This window comes from Taudactylus pleione, unplaced genomic scaffold (assembly GCF_031769625.1).
Source record: "Taudactylus pleione unplaced genomic scaffold, aTauple2 ptg000437l, whole genome shotgun sequence".
NCBI classification, from domain to species: Eukaryota; Metazoa; Chordata; class Amphibia; order Anura; family Myobatrachidae; genus Taudactylus; species Taudactylus pleione.
The window spans coordinates 605,387-625,603 of record NW_028284839.1 but is presented as its reverse complement, the minus strand read 5'-3'; the positions used below and the strand labels follow the sequence as shown (position 1 = coordinate 625,603).

At 42.1% G+C, this 20,217-nt stretch overlaps 1 pseudogene; it reads left to right on the top strand.

Annotated features, from left to right (window-relative positions):
- Positions 1-548: 548 nt before the first annotated feature.
- Positions 549-1,545, top strand: LOC148505759 (protein CFDP2 pseudogene; annotated as a pseudogene).
- The last annotated feature ends 18,672 nt before the right edge of the window (positions 1,546-20,217 follow it).

Sequence of the window (20,217 nt, the reverse complement as noted above, 5' to 3'; positions counted from 1 at the left end):
TCTCTGCACATTTTAAATCTATTTTTCTGCAGTGCAAAATAGGTTTACCAAGGTGCAAAGTTACTTGTACTTTTTTGCTTCCCTCTCAATTTAGAATCAACCCCCATGTGCACACCATTATGTGGGCTGGGCAAGGTGCTTAGTAGTCTCTACCCTGTCTTTACAAGCGGGGCCCAGTGGGGTTAATGCAGACTCTTGTTTGTGTAGAGAACTTGGGTGAATTAGCTCTTTACTTAGACAGTGAGTTCGCGCAACTACGAGAATGCAAAGTCCAACTTACTCTGCAGTTAGAGAAACAGAACAGGGGTGTGAAAGGTGTTATCATGTAGGTGAAGTTCAATAAAGGCGTAATCGCGCAAATATGTCACACCAGCTTATTAGCCATATTTATGATGATATATTGGAGGAGAAACCCAGCCATGTAGTTGTCAACAGCTATGTGCCGGTCCCAAGCCCGGATAAATGGGGAGGGTTGGAGAAAGAAATGGCAAACTACTCCACTATTGCTGCCAAAATACTTTATGGATCACAAACAATCGCTTTCAAATATGGTGCTGGAAGGTGGGCCCCCAGGGCCAGAAGGCACCCAATATGCTACCAGGGAAGAACAACGACGACCTTCGAGTAACTTGAGCATTTATGATGTGGATCGGATAAAGCCGTCAGGACTCCGTTATGCTGATGCAGCTTCAAGCGAAAGAAGTCATCTGGGTTTTACTAAGGCTCACAACATCGGAACATGGAACATCCGTGGCATGAACATGGGCAAACTGAATATCATTAAAAGGGAGATGGAATGTCTAAATATTGATATCCTTGGTGTCAGCGAACTTCACTGGATTGGCAGTGGATACTTTAACAGCGATGAATATGCAGTTTACTACTCCAGTAATGAAAACATCAGGCGTAATGGAGTAGCTGTCATCATAAAAAAGAAAATTGCCAAGTCCGTTCAGGGGTTCAATGCAATCAACGACAGAATCATGTCCATTCGTTTCTACGGGATATCACGTACTATCACATGCTGCAGGTTTATGCGCCCACTTCAGATGCAACAGAAGAGGATATTGAACAATTTTATGCAGACCTCCAACAAGCAGTCGACCAAATTCTTGCTAAAGATATCATCTTTATTGCTGGAGATTTAAATGCAAAAGTAGGCGAAGGAGAAGAGCCACTGGTCGCTGGATTAGGAGAACGGAATGAGGCTGGGGACCGACTGGTTCAGTTCTGTCAAGAAAATCGGCTACTGATCATGAACACATGGTTTGAACAGCCTAAACGCCGCTTATACACATGGACATCTCCTAACATTCAACATCGCAATCAGATCAACTACTTTCTCTTCCAACAACAATGGAAGAGCTAATACAAGCAGTTAAAACACTACCAGGTGCGGATTGTGGCTCTGACCATCAGCTACTCATCGCTAAAGTGAAACTCCGGTTCAACACCATCAAAAGGATGCCTACAATGCAACGTTTTGATACCAACAATATTCCAGCACAATATGGAATAGAGGTAAAAACCGATTCAAACTGCTGAGTACAACTGGAAAAGACCCAGATGATCTGTGGGAAGAAATGAAAACAATCATAATGGATGAATCAAAAAAATTTGTTCCGTACAAAGAACCAGCAAAGAAATCGCAATGGTTATCAGATGCATCGATTGAAATTTCAAGAAAGAGATGAACAGCCAAGGCCTCTGGCAATAGTATCAAATTCAAATTGCTAAATGCGGAATTTCAGAGAGAAGCGAGACGAGATAAGGAACATTACTGGAATGAACAGTGCACAAAATTGGAAGAGTCAAACAAGCAAAGCCACATTCGTGAACTGTTCGCCTTTGTGAAGCAGGCACGTGCACCATTTACGTCACGCAAAGCAGCGACCATCAAAGAACGGAATGGTAAAATGCTACTGAATGAAGACCAAATTAAGCATAGGTGGAAGGAATACACAATGGAATTATATGCAGGCAATCGACCAAATCAGCCCATCGACCAGGAAAACCCAAGCGAGTATGAACCAGATGTTCTAGAGGAGGAGGTTCCCTGGCCTTTAAAACAACTACCAAACAGGAAAGCCCCAGGTGTCGATGGTTTACAAGCCGAATTACTCAAGTGGGTACCTGTCTCAACACTAACAGCACTTTGCCAGCAGATATGGAGAATGAACTCATGGCCCAAAGATTGGACTAGATCAGTCTTTGTCCCACTTCCAAAAAAGGGTGATGCACAGGAATGTGGCATCTATCATACTATTGCACTCATATCCAGGCAAGCAAAATTTTGCTGAAGATTATTCAAAGACGCATAGCCTACTTTGTAGAGAAGGAGCTCCCAGACACGCAGGCTGGATTTAGCAGGGATCAGGGAACCAGAGATCAAATCGCAAACCTGCGATGGATTATGGAAAAGACACGAGAGTATCAACGACGTGTACATTTGCTTCATTGACTACAGCAAAGCATTCAATTGCATTGATCACAACAAGCTATGGAAATGTTTACGGCAGATGGGCATTCCGGAGCACCTGGAGAAACTAATGCGATCGCTCTACATAAGTCAAGAAGACACAGTCAGGACAGCTTTTGGCAAAACGGATTGGTTCAAGATTGGAAAAGGCATTCGACAAGGCTGTATTCTCTCACCAGCTTTATTTAATCTTTACGCCAAAATGATCATGAGACGATGCAGTTTGGACGAGTCTACAATTGGAGTAAAAATCGGAGGTAGGAACATCAACAATCTACGATATGCAGATGACACGACTCTGCTTGCTGAAAGTAGAAAAGACCTAGAATATATGGTCAGAAGAGTCAAAGAAGAAAGCGAGAGCATGGGACTGTACCTCAACTTCAAGAAAACAAGATAATGACTATGGCAAGTTACGATGCAGTCCATATTGCAATTGATAATTAGGAAGTCGATCGGTATGAGACTTCCTCTTTCTGGGTTCTAAGATTGATCGCAGTGGAGAATCATCTACTGAAATAAAGCGACGAATTGCACTTGGCCGCTATGCTATGCTAGGAATGACAAAGTTATGTAAGAGCAACGATATCAGCAGCGCAACAAAAGCATGGTTGGTCAATGCAATTGTTTTTCCGATCTTTATGTATGCATGCGAAACCTGGACACTCAAGAAGGCAGATCGCAAAAGAATCGATGCTTTTGAATTGTGGTGCTGGAGGCGAATGCTGTGCATACCATGGACAGCAATGAATACGAACAAGGCAGTCCTAGAGCGGGTCAAACCAAAAATATCATTAGAAGGCAAGATCACCAAACAAGAACTCTCGTATTTTGGACATGTCATGCGGGCTAATTTCCTAGAAACAGCACTAATGCTTGGATTCGTCAGTGGGTCCAGAAGAAGAGGACACCAAGGAACTAGTTGGCTGGACACAATAAAGGCTGACACGAACATGCCCATAAATGACCTGAAGGAAGCGGTCAGAGAAAGAGAAGCGTGGCGTTCACTGATCCATAAAGTGTCCGAAAGTCGATGTCGACTAAACGGATAATCATAATCATTGGAGGAGAAGGAACCCGATTCATTTGCCAGAGCAAAGTAAAATTTGGTTATGGGAGAGCCCACTGCTCAGATGAGGAAGAGCGCTGCACACAGGGCCCCCTCAGGTGTTAATATGCCCCTGAAATTAGCATATATACACCTGCTAAGAGGTGTCTTTTGTTCACCTCATATTGGGCAGGTGCAAGCACACCCTGATGCCAATGTACTGATGTGCCCAGCTATAATGTGGCATCACAGCGTTATCTCTCATGCCACGCATGACGCGCCACACACCACGCCATGAGTCGCGCCACAAAGAAAGTTTAGTAATGAAAAAAGTCATTACATGTAATACAACATTTTGCCCACCAGATGTCACTTTTCCTAAACTACATAGCGCATGCGTCTGATTTCATTACGTGTAATACAACATTTTGCCCACCAGATGTCACTTTTCCTAAATTACATAGCGCATGCGTCTGATTTCATTACGTGTAATACAACATTTTGCCCACCAGGTGTCACTTTTCCTAAACTACATAGCGCATGCGTGTGATTTCCAATGTACCGTCCGGTATGTTCTGTATCACTGCCCGATGATTGTTTGACAGAAGCGGTGATTCGGTACACTATACAGTATTGCAGCGTTTTCCACATGAAATCTGGAATGTACGGTATAATAAAGCGGTAGAAGAATGTCTAATCCAGTTTGAAATCATTAAGCTCTGTATTACCCACTGACTGTGCGGTTGAAATCATACTGTGTTTGCGCAAATGTAAATACTGTCGGCACTGTCCCAGACTTAGACATTAGACTTTACAAACTACAGAACTCTAGTAATGGGTGAAGCGTGTGGCCTAGCGGTCTAATGCCTAGTCTCACTGCTTCTCCCCTCTTCTTGTTCCGTGGGTTCGAGACCTTGAAAATATGTTTTTTTAAATTATTTTTAAAATCGTCACTTAAAATATTCAGTATTCAATACAGTACATGTGGAGCGCATGCCCAGTGCTTCGGGAGTCAAACAGCGAAAATAGGATTTTTATTATTGTACATACAGTACTGTACCTTAGAACGCAAACTTGCGTCAATGCCGGCGCTGACATAGACGTGGACATTATAGTGATTTTTTATGACCATCAAGTGGTAATGGGCTCTGTTAAAGAGACTGGTCTGCGCGTTTAAACCACAAAATTGCGTCAATGTCAGCGCATGCCCAGTGGTCGGGTTTCAATCACAATGGAATGTGTGCCGCATGTCCAGTGGAGCCAAGCCATACACTAAGTAGCGCTATGCCATGGCTCATGCCCAGTTGTCTGTATTGCTACAGTACTGTTGAATTTTCACACTTGTGCCATTCTGCACTGTCCGAGACTTACCGTACAGTATACACAATAGTAAATTCATGACTTCAGATAGTGCTACAGTAGTGGACTTAGTTTGGAGGGAAGTCTGTGTATTACATACTGACTGTGCTGTAGAGCGCAAACTTGCGTCAATGACAATGCTGTCCCAGACTTGGAAACTTTAGTGAGTTAATGTGTTCAGTAACTGATAGTTGACTCTGTTTAAGAGAGAGGTCCCTGTAGTACAAACTGACTCTGCGTTTAAACCGCAAAATTGCATCAATGTCTGCACAGTTGGCGCTGTGGTGACTTATAGCCAGTTCTGATGGGTTACGGTACAAATAGGATCTCTGGTGCGTTCCCAGTGGCGGGGTTGCAATGCATTGCCAGTGGTGCTGCGCCATAGCCATACCCTTGTAGCACTATGCCATGGCGTACAGTATGGAAGATCATACAGTAGCGGGTCATGATTCACACACAGTGAAAGTGGGATCTCCGTATTGCACACTGACTGTGTAATAATAATATTAAAAATAAAAAGTGTAAGGTTGACTGTCTAATAATAATAAAAAATAATAAAAAAATAAGTTTATCCTTCCAGGTTTTGAACCCGGAACCGGGTTGTACAGACGTCTGCAATGTAGAAGTTCGATTTCTTACCTCTACGCTACAGACGTCTGAGTACTTCATCGTATGGTACTGTAGATGTCACATAAAGTACTGTAGAGGACAGATACAATTCTTACTAGGAGAGAATTGTGAGCAAGGGGTTAGGTGATCCGTCTTGCTTACACTTCTCTCCTTATGTTCGAGACCTTGATAATTTAATTTAATTTTTTAATATTCACTATAGTACTGTAGTTCAGTATTGTTATCCAACCCTTACAAAAATCAATATATTATACTGTATGTACTGTAGATGTGCCCAGCTACAGTACTGTAGTTTGTTGCTCCATACGGTATGCCATATACCGCATTGCTAGTTGCGCGCTACACTGTGGCATACGGTATTGAGTCTCATAGCACTGCGTATGCCCAGTTGTCTGTATTATAGTAAGTACAATACGGTAGACATTGTAGTGATTCCATAACTCTAGGAACTACAGTAAAGTAGATGCAGTAGTCTAGGGGGCTAATGCCTAGCCCTACTGCATCTACCATTTTCTTGTCCCGCTGGTTCGAGACCTTTAAAATATATACTGTATACGGTAATTTTATTTTGTTTTAAATCTTCACTAATACATTATCCAGAAATTCTGGTATTTCGATGCCACAGTACTTTATGACAAAAAAGTGTAACCTTGACTGTGTAATAATAATAAAAAATAAAAAGTGTAACCTTTCAAGTTTCGAACCCGCAAAAGGGTTGTACAGGCAGCGTAATGTATTGGTTTGATTATTTACCATTACACTACAGCCACCTGCAATACCAAGGTTGCACCTGGCTTGAGTGTTTCCTACAATACTGTATGTCATCGTATCTCAGGCGCATGCCCAGATCTACGGTATACCCATGTAGCGCTTTTTTTTTTTTTTAAGTCTTCGCTACTTTTGTTCAGTATCGTTATCCAACCCTTACTAAACTCAGTACATTTTATATATTAGGGGGTAAATTTACTAAGATGTGAGTTCTATTAAAAAGTGATGATGCCCATAGCAACCAGATTCCAGGTATTATCTTCTAGAAGGTGCTACTGTAGATAAATGAGAAGTAGAATCTGATTGGTTGCTATGGGCAACATACAGTACAGTAACTTCTATAAATAGAACTCCCATCTTAGTACATTTACCCCTACATGTTTAACTTTTTCCCCCCAATTTTTTTTCTTCCGCCCCCAAAATGAAAGTGAATTTTTGGTGTGTTCTTTTTTTTTTTTAAGTTACGCAGTTTACAGTACCTTTAGGGGACTATTTTAAGGCTGCACGTTGAAGGCTTCCCGCAACGTTGCAGCCCAATTCACCAATTTTTTTCCTCCTGCTATTCATACAGTAGGCAAAACTTTTTTCGCATACTGTCTTCCTGTACATTTTACGCCATTTTACTCCTGGCGAAATGATGTAATCTGCGGAACGTTTTTTAGCCAATCATGTCTTTTTGCTCCAATGGGTGAAAAAGTGCCAACCAATGTGCTCCCAACTGTCATCTCACATGCTGTGTTTGAAAAATGACAGTTGGGAGCTGATTGACTGTCACCTTATCACTTTTTTATCACTTTTCACTCTGTCTCCTAACACTGCTTAGTACAGTAAATAGACCCCTTGGAGTGAAAAGACGAGACCGGCTAAAAAATGTAAATAGACCACCCCTAAATGGAAACGGCCCTCAGTGTATACAGTACTGTATGTCTACTGTACTGTATTCTACTGTAAGTGCCGGGCAGCGGTGAAATCACTGTGATGGGCAACAGGGATACTGTACAGTATATGACTGTGGGCGGCAACCCCTATCGGCCGGCGTGCCCCTGGTGAGTGAAATCCTGGCCAATAGGACGATACACCCCTGCATCTGTGTGTTATTGACTTTTTGTACCTTTTTAATGACAGATACACGTGTTGGGTCTCAGGCACACTTAAAGACTGAATTACATACAGTACAAACACCAATTTTACAAATTAATGACAATTTTTATATAACCTACAGTAACATGCTGTACAGAGGGTGGGGAACTTCTTTAACTTTCCACCCCCATAGTCCTCTACTGTCCCCCGCTTCTTTCTTCTACTGCTGGCATGTCCTGGAATTCCAAGCTGCACATGGACATGACTACTGTACAGTACCTACAGTAGGAGGAAGGAGATGACGTGAGAACAGTCCTTCCTCAATGCCGACCGATACGCCCTACTGGACCGAGGACTACAGCACACAAAAAGATTAGGCTTTTAAGTTAAAATCATCACTGGCACTTTTGGCCTCAGATCCACAGTTTCACCTATACCAGGTGCAGATTCTACCTTGCATCGGAGTGCAAGGTCCACTGTACGCCCTGAAGAAAGGAGGATAGGCAGAGAAGAACAGATAGTAAAAGACAGACACACAGGTTCTCACCAGAGATGCTCTTGTTCTTCATCCTGCTTGATCCCACACACCCTGTACTGTAGGAGAGAAAATCCGCTGTGCAGGGCCCTTCCCTGCTCTAACAGTGTCACATTAATCCACTTAATATACTGTATATGCCCTAACTAACCAGCCTAACAAATTTATTAATAACTAATTTGTATTATAATTAAGCCTGGTGGTGAAATACTGTAAGCAGTGCCCCTAGGCCCACAGCCCATATAACGATAAAAAAAATACATGAAACGACATTATTTGGGTGCCCCAGATGGAGGTGAACATCAGCTGTCATTTTGAGGTCAAAAGTGAAAATAACTCCAACCCCCCCCCCTACTGTAGCAGCAGGTGGCCCTGGGTTTCCCAGAGAACAAACTGGCAGGGAGCTAGAAGTATCAGAAGATTCGTCTGAATGCGATAACAGAGCACTAACATTAGCAAAACTGCTTTTCTCACTTGATCCTGATGTCGAATGGACCGCCACTCCAACCATACAGTAGATTTACAGTAGAAGCCTGTCTCTCAATGCACGGTGCACCCACTACTGTACAGTACTGTATGTCTGCAACTATGGATGTGGATGTTGAAGCAGCCACTACTACTGTACTGTATATGAACCAAAGGAACCTGAAAACTTGAAACATCTGCATTACAAACGGCAACATCAAGCGCAGTAGCAGAACTGGCAGCTGCAGCACAATCTATGACGATGCCAATGTGTGCCTTGGAACAGGGGGCAATGTACAGTAAAAGTAGGTGTAAGGAAAAGAGCAAAAGTATAAAGTACAGTACATAAGGTACAGTAAGGGAAAGGTATTGTAAATAAAGAGCTTATAAAATAAATTAGGAGAATACTGTATACTGTATAATGTAGGGACAGAAAGCTCAACCACAATACTGTACATACAGTATGGACACAGTGTACAGTACTTAGCAGTCCGGATCACAAACTGAAAAGAGGAAGTTAAACCCCTCCTCCACATTACTAATTATATACAGTACAGTATAAGCTACATAGCAGTTGCTTGACCGTTTCTTTCGATGACAACTGGTAAGACTCTATGGAGATGATCAATATAATTGTTACACTGGGCACGTGTCAATACTGTTCTCCAAAACTTCATTATCCCATCCAAAAGTTCCTTTTTAGTTGTTGGTTTCACATCAGACCTGATGAACCTCTTCAACTGGGCCCAGACCAATTCAATGGGATTCATGTCCGGTGACCTACAGGAAAGAAAAAAAAATCGAATATTCAGTCACAGTACTGTACTTTAGTAAAAAGTGTACTAGAATAATTACTGCTCGGTACTCTACATACTTTTTTGTACAATAAACAGTTAATACAGTACTATAGGACAATACTCACTCTGGTGGTGTGCGTTCCCAATTTATCCCTCTCTCTTCCATGAATTTCGCTGAAGCCGAATGTTTTGGATCATTATCCTGGAATAATCAATGTCCTGATGGAAAGCATTTTCTCACAAATGGCACCATACAGCAATCTACTATTTTTTCTTGGAAGAAGGTCTTATCCATGATGCCTAAAGAGATGAGAAATTATTGTCAGTAACAAGCGTACACTGTACAGGACTGTAAATAATTTTTACAACAAACATTACTGTACTGCACCTTCAAAAATATAGATTGGTCCTGCACCCCAACGAGATATAACTCCCCATACATGGACCTTTAACGGATGCTTCGGACGTGGTTTAAGTGAGAGATGTGCACGGTGTCAGAAGGACAGTCTTGAGAACCTCTCGAGAGAAACTGAAGTTTCATCTGTGAAAATTATGTCATTAAAATTCTCTCCACTCTCTATCCACCATCGTGCTTGTTCAACTTTCTTTACTTTATTAACATCCCTTATCATGGGATTTATCCTGTGGAATAAAAACAAGTTTTAGTTTACAGGTCATGTAAAATCAGTGCATTATTAATATATATATATATATATATATATATATATATATATATTTTATGTACAGTACCTTGTAGGGCCAAAAGTCCATCCCAGTTCCTTACGCATCCATTTGATGCTGGAACAGGAGATGTTCAGGTCACATTCTGCTTTTAGAATACATTGGATTTGTAAAGCTGTACGCTCATCATCCTCACAATTCAATTTGTGCACAATCTTTTTGACGCTCCTACGGTAGAACACATACATAGCATATACTGTAGCAATTATTGGACAGTTAGTGTTGAAATTGGAACACAATACAGTAGCAATCTAGCAACATACAGTATAATAAAAAAGGTTGCTGTAAAGTACCTACCATGTGCATTTAGAAGGAAATCTATATCTGGTCCGCGTTCTCTCAAATGCATGATAGCGCACAGTCTGTAAACTAACAAGAACACCACACTCTTTCAGCCAGGCATGGATCTGTCGTGTTGTTTTGTGTTATTTTTTCATGCTTGCAATTATCTTGCTGATGACTTTGCTGATTTTTGCCATGTTTGATGACAAAATCTGTGGAGAGAACAAGAGAAATACAGTACAGTACTGTTGCTGAGTATACAGACTGAGTACAGTATACAGTACATAATTTAATGTTCAGTATCTTAAAAAACACGGGGGTATTACATTCTTACTGTACATCAGCCGTAACATGTGTACACCGGTATATACTGTACAGTATAACCAGCTAGTAAATTTCATTTTGCAGGCTGTGTTGAATAAATCATAGTTTTGAGCTAACTAGTGATATATATTTCCCAATTTAATCTCTCATCAAGCTTTCATACAGTACATACAGTATGCCCCTTAATTCGCAAATATTTATCTACCATATGAAGGAGACAAACAGGACAATAAACACAGCAATATTGCGACTGAAACTAAGATGGCCGCTGAGCAAAACAAGATGGCGGCGGGGACAGAACGGTCACTCACGGGAGACTATATGGGACAATGAGCGACTAGGAATCGATCAATGGTATACAGTGTTTTTAATTGAAGCTCGATACGCAAATAAGCGACTATGGGAACGGAGCATACTGAGGCAGTGGGACGTTAAACACAGCAATATTGCGACTGAAACTAAAATGGCCGCCGAGCAAAAGAAGATTGCTGCGGGGACAGGACGGTCATTCACGGGAGACTATGAGGGGCAGCGGGAGACTAGGAAACGATCGGTGTGTGTGATAGTTACTCGATACACTAATAAGCGTCTACGGGGATGGGTGAAGGACGGGGCATAGCGAGGCAGCGGGACGTTAAACACAGGAATATTGCGACTAAAACTAAGATGGCCGCTGAGCAAAACAAAACGGTATCTTATGCATTAAAACCTGGCTACGCAAATCAGCGTCTAACACAGCAAACTGCAAAATGACCATGAACCATAACATAGCAAGCTACCGTACTTACAGTACCAGCGGGTTGATACTGTAGGAAATAGCTGTAGAAGCTCAGGGTACAGCAACAAAGGTGACTCAGAAGTCAGGCAGAGTTGCAGAGGTACCATAGATCACGGTAATGAGCAGCAACAACAGCGACTTAGAAGTCGCAGTGGGCAGGGGGTGCTGCTTGCCCTGTGGGGAAAAATACATGTCGTCATTAAGGCGCATTTGAAAAGAAGAGTTCAGACTTCTATTCCAAATTGGAGAGGGATTAAGGTACAGTACTGTAGATGGCCTTGGGGAATTAGCTATTGATTAAAATACAAACCAATACAGTATACTGTAGTACATAAACAACTGTAGTCTGTGAAGCTGGCATTGGGCCCAACATAAAACAGTATGGTACTGTACTGTACTGTATATAAAAAAATATACAGTCCAGTAAATTACTGTACTGTATGACCAAGTGGTGCAACGTCACACAGAGGCTCTGTGGGTGGCACTGTCGCCACCCCATGAGCTGTACAAGATGGCACAAAAGATGGCAAGAGCGATGTGGGCCCCATTGCCGGCAATGGAGACCTGGCAGTGCCTTTCCAGCTTCAATTAAGCATTCGAGGCACTGCCGGGTCTCCCTGTCATGTACATGTGCATGACACTGGAGCCCGTCGCTGGCAGTGTTAAGCTGCCAGCAACCCAGAGGAGGACCTTGCTGAGGACTTTGCGGGACCTCGCCGGAGAGGTAAGTACGGTATTAATAAATACAGTACCAGTGGAATTTTCGTTTGTATCACAGTGATACTAAATGAAAATTCCCGCTGGTATTTCCCTTCGTTTGTAAATGGGGCACAAAGTGAGAAGTGATAAGATACAAGCCAATCAGCTCCCAAATTTCATTTTTCAAACACAGCCTGTGAGATGACAGTTTGGAGCTGATTGGAGACCCCTGAATCTGTCTGTGACGTACAGTAATAATGTCAGACTTAAAGGGGGCAGGCCCAGCACAGAAAAATAGTGTGTACAGTACTGTAGGTTAACATAGATTTGGTCGACAGGCATTAGAATGGTGGATCAATCAACTTGCCTTTTGTTACTGTAGGTTTATTAATCAAACAAGCCATGTCGACCAATAGTGTGTCACACTTTAGTCCATGTACAGTACAGTACTGTAGATTTAATCAGACTGTCAATCAAATGTCTGCCAGTCATGTCAGTATGTGGTAACAACTGTCAGTTATCGTCAGATACTGTAGTATCCAACACCCTGCAGTGCAGTGTACAGTAATGTAGAGTACTGTATGTCAGAGTCGTGCATTGTACTGTATTCGTTATTGTACAGTATACTGTAATTCATGTGATTATACAGCAATACTGTACTTACTTTGACTTATACGCATCCGGATGTGCTCTAGGTGAGGCCTGTCCCTCAGCAGGTCAGACCACCTGCGCTGCAGTGAGCGTACGTTGCGGCGCAGGCCGTATAGCCTATATATTTCACGGCTTGCACTTCTGTAGGCGAGCTCTTTGTCTTGGTTTGTGGTGAAGGCTTGGTCCTGCCACTTCACCAAGACAAAGAGCTCGCCGGACGAGAATCATCTTGCCCTCATAGCAGCCATTTTCACTAGCCAGTGATGCACGTCGTACATCGCACAGCGCATAACGCGCGATGCATGACGCACGTTGACACTAATTCACTCGTTATGGCAGGCGTCTGTGGTGCACTGTAATGTAGTCATAACTGTAGTGGCAAAGTATTGTGGGCATCACGGGATTGAAAAGTTTCTGAAGTCATGAAATCACTATTGTGTAACATTCATAGCGGCACACTACAGTAGTTGTCCTAGCAGATGGGGGATGGTAACTTTTCGTAGTTATTTTCAGGACACTAGGGCAGAGCTGACTGCTTACAGTAAATCGATTAACAAAGCATCCTTTATTATTTTGCACTTGAAACGCACAGTCAGCTTTGAACACAGAGCGCTCTCTCACAGAAACTACTCTCAGACACAGTCCAAGAGACGTAGCTATCGTGTGTAAGGCCGGGACGCATCTACATTGTCGCATGTTTGTGTTTTGCGCTTTGGGCGCACAGTTTGTGATACAGAGCCCTGTCTCTAATTCTATACAGTCCATTCACTACCAGTTTCTGCAGTTATGAAATCACTATTCTGTGGTGCTAAATTCAATGGCACCATCAGTTTTTAATATACAGTACAGGCACATTCATAGCAGCACACTAGTTGTCCTAGCAGTCGGGGGATGGTGTCCTTGGCAATGGTCACTATTCGTAGCATTTTTCAGGACACTAGGGCAGAGCTGACTGCTTACAGTAAATGGATTAACAAAGCATCCTTTATTATGGTAATGAGAGGCTCTTGCTTGCTTTCGGGGAAGGGACTCGATGCACTGTGTATGACTTTCGACCCACTGGGCATGCGCCAGAAATCCCATCGCAACCCTCCTACTGGGCATGCGCCCACCAGAGATGGAAATTCAACAGCATACCGACTGCAGTAATACAGCCAACTGCGCATGCTCAGTGATGGCATAGTGCTACATGGCGTATGGCTTGGCGCCACAGATCCCATTGTACCCCCTCCATTTCTAATCCATCGCAGATGGCTGACAGCCACTATAGCGCCAACCGTGTAATACAGAGAGCTCTCTCTCATACAGATCCCACTACTACCGTACTTAGTGTGCAAGGTTGGAACAGCATCACCATTGTCATAAGTTTGCGATGCAACGCTATTTTGCGCTTCAAACGCACAGTCAGCTTTGAACACAGAGCGCTCTCTCACATTCAGAAACCACTCTCAGACACAGTCCAAGAGACGTAGCTATCGTGTGTAAGGCCGAGACGCATCTACGTTGTCGCATGTTTGTGTTTTGCGCTTTGGGCGCACAGTTTGTGATACAGAGCCCTCTCTTGGCGCTAAAGATCCCATTGTAACCCCTCCACTGGGCATGCGCATGAAATCCCATTGCAAACCCTCGAAGCAGACAGCCACCACAGCGCAGACATTGATGAAAGTTTTGCACTATTTAAATGCACAATCAGTTTGTAATGTCTTACTTTTAAGCAGACTTTTAAACAACAACACTACAGTATTACAGTATAACACTACTAAAGTAGTTTCACTATAGTGTCCAGAGCAGACAGTGACAATAAAAAAAAATATACGGTACGGTATATTCTTTTCCAGGAATCGAATCCGGGACCATAATTCTACCAAAGTGATCACCTAACCACTAGCCCACACGACAGCTACAGTGAACCGCACAGAGCGGCCTCATCCTTGTGCACTCCTCCCACTGCTATTTTTAATTAAAAAAAACAATATTGTCATACTGTAATTCATCCCATCTCAGTGAAAGCTGTGCGTGCATCTCATTAATCTACAGTATCGGTTATACCGTGACAACAACTCGGGAAACTTCTCTACTGTTCAGTTACTGCACCGTACCGTATGTACAATACTGTATGTGCAGTGATTTGCATCCTATAATAAGTTCTTACTGTACGGTACAGTACTGTACTGTATGTACATTATGTGACATTAAAAATACAGTATTGGTTGTGCGAACATGCAAATGCTGTGAATGTGAATGTGATATCCATCCAATTTACTGTAAGTTTAACAGTGTGGCATTCAGTACAAGGCATTCAGTACAAATTACAACAGTGGAGCACTTGCCACCCAGCGGTTAAGCACTGTATTACATGCAATTACAAAAGTGGAGCACTCGCCACCCAGTGGTTAAGCACTGTATTACATGCCGTAGCATATCCTTCGTTGAAGAATACCGCGGTATTCCACAAGTCCATGGCACGACTCAGAGGCCTGCACACCACACCACAAGTCCATGGCGCAACTCACGCCACACCATGAGCAACAAAATAGCTGGGCAGATCGGTAGTAAGCCAGGTACATACTGTATGCTGCCAATCCCACATACAGATTTATATGTGTAGAAATATGCTATTTTTCAATATATATTTATTTTGAGTAATGACTGCCCATTTTGCTTCTAGCTCTGCCCTGCCCCAATATGTTTGCTTGAGTGTGAGCTCACAATCTTTCATTTATGGGGTTTGATTCTGAATCGGGCATAAAGTGCCCAGCAAGTGCGGATGTCCACTGCAGCCAAATTTACTACCATGTACTAATGCACTTATCCATACAGCTCCATGCATGTGGTCGTATAGCCCACTGTATTTCTGTCTGCAGCCATCATCATTAGAATCAACACTTTCATCAGCCTGATGCTGGGGGCAATAGATCAGTCAGAAGCGGGTGTCCCTCCTCCAATCCCGTGTCTCAAACTAGCAAGGAAGTCTGACCACACACATATCTTTTACTTGCATTTGCAACATAGTCGCCCAGTTGCCACCTAGAAAATTCCCATTTCATGGACACAAAGATCTGGGGGGACACAGAGTGAAGTTACCGCTCTCGTAATCTTCGTCAAGGTGTGTATGTGTGGTGCGGCACTTGTGCAGTCTGCTACTGTTTTCTACAGAGCCTTTTGCTGATAATCTCAGGCTGCGTTTAATTTTTGACTTGAGTCCGACTCAGAGTTAAGCTGGGTACACACATTAACCGATATGTACTCAGCGCGATATTGCTGGCAATGGGACCCGGCATACGGCTAGTGCATACACACTTGCCGATGCAGTAAGGCCCTGCAGTAGGGCAGACGGGAGATGTTGCTAATGGCTCACGGGAATGCGCATATCATGGGTACACACTAGACGATGTGAATACCCATAATAGTGTTTACCCACCTTAAGACCCTTATCTAGAGATGTGCATAGGCCCCCATGTTTTGGTTTTGCTTCTAAATCACAATTGTGTTTTGGATATGGTTTTAGATTTTGATTTTTTTTTTAATTAATAAAAACAGCTAAGATCATGTAAATTTGACCTGTTTTTGTTTGTACAGTATTATTAACATCAGTAACATTAATTTCCAGTCTTTTCCAGACAATGTTGACCACCTCGCAGCTCACAATATTGTTTTCACCAATATTAGCCAAAGGCTGCAGCGAGCTGGCCGGCTAAACTTAGCGACAGATCAGCGGCACAAACACATGGCAGTTTAAAAGAATATAGCACATCTATGAAACATAGCAGCACAGCAGTGGCAGACAGGATGGCAGTTTAATAAACTATATGGCTCTATAGAATATTTTCATTAAAAAGGAACTAATAGCCTAAATTAAAAGCATAATAGAAAAGATAATAAATTAATAACTAAAAAATAATATAAATGGTTCATTTAAAAAAAAAAAAATTATGGGTTCCCGCTCAAATCAGTGATCTCCGAGCCTGGTCTAATATTGAAAAAATAGGGAGAAAAATTGGCGTGGGGTTCCACCTATTTCACAATAACCATCACCAGGCTGAACTGGCCAGGGGTAAAGCTATAGCAGGGAGATACACAGCATGGGGTGCCCCTGCCATAATGATTACCATCCCGAAACTGGTCAGCCCAGAACTGGAATCCCTCAAAAAGTCAGGACTCCTCAAACAAATTAAGGGGGAAGCAATGATGGCTAAGAGCAGGGGAGCAGCACTCTCAGCGCTTCCCCATTCAATTCTATAGAGTGAACGTCAGGACCTGTCACATTTGTCACAACTCTGCTGCATATTGTGCACAGAGAATCATGCTTGTCGATTTGATCTACAAGTGTCAACATGCCAGGGCAGTGCAGTACAGGTGAACCTGTAGTCCACCTGTAAAAACAATATTATTTACTATTTTCTCACTATTATCCTTTCACACAAAGCGCAAGGTGCGCTGGGAAGAGCTCACAACTGGTTGTCCCTCAGGAGGGAGGACATTTTCTGGGGGTCCTGACTTTCTGAGGTACTCCAGCACTCGGCTGACAAGTTTGGGTTTGGGTAATGTTATTTCAAGGGGTGTATCGCTGTGTGTCTTCCTGCTATAGCATTATCCCTCACCCACCCCCTCCCAGCTGGTTCAGCCTAGTACTTGTTATTAGGAAATAGGGGGAACCCTTCGTAATTTTTCTCCATATTTTCCAATACCAGACCAGGCTCAGATGTTCAGGGCTAGTTATTGATTTGGGGGGACCCCACGCTCATTTTTTTTAATTAACTATTTATTCAATATTTAACTAGAGATGTTCGCGGACCCCCATGTTTTAGTTGGCAAAACCACCCTCAAATGTTATGGTTTTAGTTTTGGTTTTGCCAAAACCACCCTCAGTTGTTTTGTTTTTTTCGTTTTGGTTTCGGATTTCTTTTAAAGTGATTAAAAAAAGGCAAAATTTAGGTAAATTTGACCCAGTTACATGCAATCCAAAACCCAAGATTCAGTTTTTAAATGTGAGTTCTGAAGCTTACAGCAGACCCGTGACTCTGTTCTACTCTGGACCCCAAAAATGATCCGGCTCGGAACCCCAACATTCGGGTGTGTTTTCAATTTTTAGCAAAACCGAACCGCACATCTCCATTTTTAACACATAATGAAGCTGATCTGTGCAGTGCTTTTAGCCTGCCCACAAAAACTGAGCAGCTTCAGGGAGGAATAGTAAGTAGAAGGAATATGACAGGGAGGGACTTATATGCAAGCAATCAAAAAAGAAATGTGATCCGACATTTCTGGGAAAATGAGGCTTTGCCTCGTTTTGAGTACCAAATTTGATGGAAGGAATCGAGGCATGCCTCAGTTCGGTTCTGTTGGATTTCTACAAATTTGAACCGCTTATCTCTATAACTATCTCTATTAGTATGATATTTTTTTTTTTACTTTTGAACGAAGGTGTTTTTTACAGTATAATATTGTAATTGCAACAATTAGATTTTTTTTTTAATTGTTATAATTGTACTATTTGCTTGTTGTGTATAATTATAAAGTCAAATAACTTCTGCTACACTCTTTATATCAGTAAAAAAAAAAAAAAAAAAAAGTTTTATGTTTCCAAATACACTGACAGTTGGTAAACACCAAACACTGATCTCTTGGCTCATTTTCTGCTGATTATACTGATTAATACAAATTTGGCATGTTTTACTCTCTCCTCAGGGATTTCACTTGATTGATGTTCCTTCGCTTTGAGACAGCTAGCTGTATCCTCCATACATGAGTTGCTCCAAATTTCTGGCATAGTAATTTTCAGCAGGATTCCAAAAACAGACATGCAGCGAGATGCCCTAGGACGGAAATATACACAGTTTGATACAAAAAAAAAAAAAAATTCCATCAGTGAAAAAATGTCTTTGTTAGAATATACTGTAAACAAGAGAGCTAAACTTAGGTATATAATTAAAGTTGCAGGAGGTCATGAGCAACCTAATTATTTAAAGTCACTTGATGGTGAAAAGTACAACAGAAACAAATATTTCTCAGGTATGAAAACTCCCTACCTAAACAAATATTTTCATTTCCTCAAAGGTTTGTAAAATATATTATTCTATTTTCTGTGTTTTTGACTTAATGTGGCTGCAATTTTTGAATGTGGAATGAAAGAGTAATTATTACTAGCGACTGTTATGGTTTAAACTTGCTGTGATTTTAAACAACCTTTTGGAGGCATTCATCATGCCCCATTGCATAAAAGTATCACTTTTGAAAAGCTGCTCTATTTGTGGAATCAGCTTTTCAGAATTGTGGTACTTTTCCCTGTAGCCGAGGTGTCCATAAGGACTTCCTCCAACTGCGCATGCGTCATTGACGCTGCCGGAGTCTTGAACCCTTCCACTGTCTGTAACCACAGACGAACGACCCCCCTCCCACTGACCAACCTGACCCTGAAGCTATCTGGAATCACAGACCACCTTCCTCCCCATCAACCCTCTGGTTTTTATTCCCCCCAATTTGATGTCTGTCCACCAGTGTCTTACCCCTCGCCTGTCTCCTTGCAGCAGCGACATGGAGCCTGCATTGGAGGGGCAACTGAGGTGAGCCAGAGGCAGTGTGGGGAACAATGGGCTGCAGTGCTGCCAGAGCTCTTAGCAGATACAGCAGGGAGGGATTTGAACATATCTCTTTGCTTGCTGTAGAGGCTGCCATGTAAATCTTCACAAGCTGCCATGTAAACAGCAGCCTCTGATGATTATTAGAGGTCTGTATGCCATCTCAGGATGGTGTACAGTAACACCATCAAATTTTGAAAAAAAAAATATTTTTGGAACTTGATGAATGACCCTGACACTTAATTTATACAAAAGTATGTGAAATTGTTAATTTTCACCTGTTTTTGGATAAATTAAGTAATGATTAATAGGCCCCTCATGTGGAATGCTTGTCTTACTACTGGGCAGTGATATAAGAAAAATATGCTAAGAGGTTTGGTTCTCAAGACTATACAAACATTCCTCACTTAACGACCTATCTGTTTAGCGACCGTTCAGATTTACGACCGGTGCTCCAACCAGCTAACTGTGGCTTGCACTGATAACAAAAAAAGACAACTCTGTCTGGGAGGAGGCCATGGCTGTGGCACGGGACACACAGGAGACATTGCCTGCCATGAGGGAAAGGATGAATGGGGATGCGGCTGCTTTCGGGGGAGGTGGTGCACACAGAGGCACCCTCAGCCTGGGTCCTGCTGCTTCATGTCCTTGCTTAACGACTGATTTGTTTAACAACTGAGTCATAGGAACGGAACTCGGTCATTAAGTGAGGAATGTCTGTATGTCATTTTAAGCTTGAACATTTATTTTTATTATTATTATTATTATTATTGGTTATTATTATTAAACATAAATTAATAATAATATAAACCTATAAACACAATGAGACTGAACTGAACAGATTACTAAAGGCATAAGAAATAGTTTAAACCTAGTAATAGCTAGAGTGTGTCTTGTGTCTGGATAACATTAATCTTCAATAGAATAAAGACACAAAGACAGAAAATGGCACTAAAAAAGGTCAGCTATTTATTTGAAAGTATAAACATGCTCAAATCGGTAT